Below are 5,505 nucleotides of genomic sequence, written 5' to 3' on the forward strand. Positions count from 1 at the left end.
TGTATATATGTCTTTAAGTTAGCTGTCCACCATCACATCCATTCAAAGAAAGAGCTGCTTTCTAGCCAGATAAGTGTTAAATAAACATTTAACATAACATCTAAATGACATAAAGAAGCGAACTCTTTTGCCCCTCCTCTTTTTTTATCTCATAGAAAAACGTGTCAGTTTGGGGCAAAATTACTCCTCCAGCTACAGGCTCTGAGGCTGAAGCAATCAGTCGTCAGCACTCGGGGTCCTGGAGTTTGATTGGTGGGCCTAGATGGAGAACGGCTCTATTAGCTCAGCTTAGAGAGGGTGTTGCACCGGGTGACCCTGTGGCACTCCATCACGGAGCCCTTTTTTCTAGATGTGATAGGAAAATGAACTAGCTGTGCTTAGTAAAGATGACGGCGTATTAATATTTAAGGAGTTTAGAGCTGCAACAGTAGAAGAAGTAGTAAAAGTAGAATAGAGTGTCGTCAGCATGGCAGCAAGAGAAGTCGCGTGGAAATGTGGAAAGAAATGATTAAAATCCAGAAATCTAATTAAATTCTATGTTATATTTCTTTCTTTAATTAAAATTTAATGTATACTGTTTATTGATTCCCGGTGGGGAAATTACAACTCACACTCTGTTTTGTTAGTAGTCACTACACACATGCTCAGGATTCATTCATGCTATTCATGCACAAATGGAGACGGGGGGGTACAGTGCCTTGCTCAAGAGCACCTTGGCAGTGGAAGTGAAGTGGCATCTCTCCAGCTACCAATCCACCCCACATACTTTGGTCCGTATGGGGTCTTGAACCAGCCACCCTCCAGTTCCCAACTCAACTCCCTACGGACCGAGCTACTGCACAAATGGCGAGGGGGCTGCCGGGGGGGGGTACTGTGCCTTGCTCAAGAGCACCTGGGGAAGTGGAACCACGACCCTCCGTTTCCCAACTCAACTCCCTACGGACCGAGCTACTGAACCCCCCCGAGGGTTCACTGTACTTGTGATTGAAGAAATACAAACACAGATAATAAAGATATACAGAGAGAGTGTGGAGTAAATGAAAAACAGTAGAGAAACTACAACATTACCATGTAGTGCAGGTGTTGTTACCATGGCCACGGTTATGAGTACGCACCTGCACACACCTGTACACACCTGTACACACCTGTATATACAGCAGAAACACAGTCACAGGCGAGACAAGTCTGGCGTCTAGAGTCTACATAGATTTCTACTCTTGGTCTCTGTGCAGCTCAGTAACCTCAGGCAGTGGAAGGCGGCCATGATTTAAGGCTTCTAATTAAGTTGCTAACTGTGAATCTGTCGCAATTCACATTCTCTCTGTGCCTGGAGGAGAGGTACAATAGATTTTAAGACATGGGAGGAAGAGATATTGAGTGAAGAACAGCAGCAGGGAAACGGAGGTCATGGCATGGGTGAGGAGGAGGAGGAGGAGGAGGAGGAGGAGGAGGAGGAGGAGGAGGAGGAGGAGGAGGAGGAGGAGGAGGAGGAGGAGGAGGAAGAGGAGGAAGAAGAGGAGGAGGAGGAGGAGGAGGACACACACAAAAAACTATAGACTTCATCCAAACACCGAGGACAGATGAGTTGAAGGAGACCTCTGAACATAATATTAGAGGAGCGCTTCCTGGCGTGACGTGCTAATTTATGGAGATGGAAGGCCTTTTCTTTTTTTCCAGGTTACTGCTTGGCACCACCGAATTAAAATCACTGCTGTTGGCCCTGCTGAATGTTATAAAACTGGACTGGAGGGTCTAAAACTGGACTGGAGGGTCTAAAACTGGACTGGAGGGAATAAAACTGGACTGGAGGGTCTAAAACTGGACTGTAGGGTCTCAAACTGGACTGGAGGGTCTCAAACTGGCTGGAGGGTCTAAAACTGGACTGGAGGGAATAAAACTGGACTAGAGGGTCTAAAACTGGACTGGAGGGTATACAACTGGACTGGAGGGTATACAACTGGACTGGAGGGTCTAAAACTGGCCTGGAGGGAATAAAACTGGACTGGAGGGTCTCAAACTGGACTGGAGGGTCTCAAACTGGACTGGAGGGTCTCAAACTGGCTGGAGGGTCTAAAACTGGACTGGAGGGAATAAAACTGGACTGGAGGGTCTAAAACTGGACTGGAGGGTATACAACTGGACTGGAGGGTATACAACTGGACTGGCGGGTCTCAAACTGGCCTGGAGGGAATAAAACTGGACTGGCGGGTCTCAAACTGGACTGGAGGGTCCGAAACTGGCTGGAGGGTCTAAAACTAGCAGGCTGGGGTGTATCATTTCACTGGCTACGGGTCTGAGAGGTGGAATAATAAGATGATCAGACGCCTCCAAACGGTTAAACCAGATTAATCCTTAGGAGGACTGGAATATGTCCTCTAATGTGAACCCTCATAAGTCCATGTGGCATCTCTCTGTAAGGACCAGGTCTTTACTAGGTCAGGATTTTGGATCTGTATTTGTTGCACGGACCCTTTGAGCCCTTTTTGTGGGTTTTTTGGCTTTGCAGAGAAAACAATGTCCGGTTATCTTTCCAGACAATCCCACGAATATCGGTTGTTGAAGTGCTTTAACCCTCGTGTTGTCCGCAGGTTAAATTTAACCCATTTTGGAAAAATAATCTTTATCAGAAAAGTGTCTTTCAACCAAATTTTCAGAAAAAGATCATTGAACAAAGATTACAAAAACGTCAAAAGGCGCAGAAGGAAATTGACAAAAACATCACGGGTCAAAAAAAGCAGCAAAGATTTTAAAACAAGACGACCAAGACTTTGAAAAAAAAGGTTTCAATTTTGACCCAGACAAAAACAAAAAGTTGCACGGCCGACAGGAAGACAACACGAGGGTTAATGCACCCATGATCGGTCCAGCTGGGACACAGATGTATAAGAAATGTTGATTTCTCAGATGTGTTTGTACTGGAGGTTTGTTTAAAGCAACCTGATTGTCCTGCATCTGCACTTTGAGCCCACATTAGACCTTAGCTAGTGTTTGGTAGCTTCTAAAACTTGTTTTATCGTGGAAATTAGACATTTGTAGAGATTTAAACTTCCTTCATGACCTCAGCAACAGTAATTGAAAAAACACAACATTCATCAACTTGCCCAGCAGATGAAATTAGCTTAGATTTTTCCAGTTGCCATGGCATTGTCCTTTAAAAGTCCTTTAAGAGCTGATTTCACATCTTCATGATCACAGTTATGCAACCGGATGAAACCTTGACAAAGCTAATTGATTCAAATCTATGGGCATAACTTATGCCTACCAGAGGTGATGATAACTTATCTACCAGAGGTGACTGAGACTGCCTGAGCTCTTGATTTATAAAGAAAGTTCAATATCAGCTTTGAAACACCAGTCTAAGCTTTGCATCAGTCCTCCAGTTCTAGGTCAGCGTCACATTTAATTAACGAGTTGTAAAGAGAACTTCTCATCGTTGTACAGTGCGCTGCATTACATCTCAACTGTAAAGCATGATGACGAAGAGAGAGATACATCACCACAACGTCTGATGTGAATCTTCATGCTCCTGTCTGTGAAAACTAGCCCGACTGAGGCCACAAAATGGATATCAATGCTAGATTCAGGCTGGATAAATTCAGGATGGATGCCAGTTGACGCTTCTGTAAGGATAAATGCTCAAACCTCGGACACCTGTGCAGTAGAGACTGTAGTGCAAGGAGAGGACATAAACCACACTGGGTTTTAATAGCTCGGAGCTTGTAAAAACTGTGGAGATGTAGAGCGTGCTGGTGGTTAACAGGGCTCTGGAAACGGGGCCACCCAGCACATCTGCATCAGGAGTCAAACACAACAGCGGACTGCCATCAGAGGGAGTAATACAGTCTCATTGTGCTGATGATGCCAGTGGGTGAAGGCCACGTTCCAATTCTAGTACAGGAAGTGAGCAGGGCTGGGGGAAAAATCAAAAAAGCATTGTGTTGCAATATTTTCAGTGCCAATAGTGCATCAATACGCAGGCTCCAAGTATCGATCTGTTATTATATATTATATTTTTGTGGGTCAGTTTGTGACATGAACAAAGAGAAATGTTTCTTTTTAGATGAAACAGATGTTGACAGCGTTTCCTTTTGGGGAAATTATTTGAAATTTGGAAAAATCCGAAGCTGGAAACAAGGTTATAAATTGAAATATATCGCAATATGTTTACAATCGCAATAATATCGTATCGTGGCATAAGTGTCGCGATGATATCGGATCGGGAGGCGTCTGGTGATGCCCCCCCACCTTAGAAGTTTTCCATCCAGAAACTGACATAAATGCCCCTCGGTAGCTACTGAAACAGACCCATGATGTCAGATTTAGGGTTAGGGTACATGTAAATGTAAAGTATTCGTTATATGCAGCAATATCTAACATCTGCCAACATGAGCCACCTTAAGCTACTGGTCGTACCTATCTATCAAGGGCCCATTTTAATTGTTTTTTTAAAGATATTTTTTTATAGGGCAAACATTTTATACCTTTATTGACAGGATAGCTGAAGATATGAAAGGGGGGGGGATGTGCAGCAAAGGGCTGCAGGTCGGAGTCGAACCCTGACCCCCATCAAGGACTACACCTCTATATTTGGGCGCCAGCTCTACAACTGAGCTACCCGGGCGCCAAATGAAAAACTTTTACTCATCTTATTTCTTTTAAAAGTTCAATTTTTTTGCCTTTACGTGAATTCTAAGTGTTGTATTTTGTCCAAAGGAGTTTAAAAACTTCAACAACTGTGATTGAACAAGTAGACGGGGGTTTCAAAGCTCTGGTTTTTAAAAACTTCTTCTTCTTTTTCTAATTAAGTTCCAGCTGGCATTTCAGGTCTCATGTTCAGTCTTAGTTATCTTTCTGAGACATGCAGACACCCTGGCCAGATTAATGATATTCCAAGCACACCCTCATTTCTCCGTCTCCGGTATTTTACTTCATATCTGCTCCTTTTGGTTTGTGTCTGTTTGGTTTACGCAGCAGCTTCCTCTCTGCTGTCTTTTATTTTGTTCTCCTTAACAGGGATTTAGTTTGTCTCACAGCGGGGCTTTGGGGGGGTGGGGGGGATTGGGATTGGCGAGGGAGTTGGAAACGTCTGTGTTTACCTCCACTCTCTCCAAGAGAAGGGATTTAATGTTCATTAATACTATTTAATAAGGATTGAAGGTCGAGGAGAGACAGATCAAGCCTAGAAGTAGACTGAGGGGAAGTTGAGAGTGTTGTGGAGATAAAGGACCAGCCCTAAAACACTCTGTATATTTAGGATTTAACAATACATTTAACTCTTTGTGCAGGTAATCATAGACGTAAAGCTAACAAACACACAGCTCCCAACCTAGCCAGGTCTACCGAACAGTGATGGGGTTTTTCTCCTCTATGTTATGTTCTCTGACCCGGATCTCTGCATGCGGTCCACTATGTGTCTGGTGGACTTGATTAAATCCACGGTGTAATGGGAAACAAATTATGGCTTGTGCAGGGTGATGAGTTGAAGGGGAGTTGAAGGGGGTGGGG

This window comes from Etheostoma cragini, chromosome 18, assembly GCF_013103735.1.
Source record: "Etheostoma cragini isolate CJK2018 chromosome 18, CSU_Ecrag_1.0, whole genome shotgun sequence".
NCBI lineage: Eukaryota > Metazoa > Chordata > Actinopteri > Perciformes > Percidae > Etheostoma > Etheostoma cragini.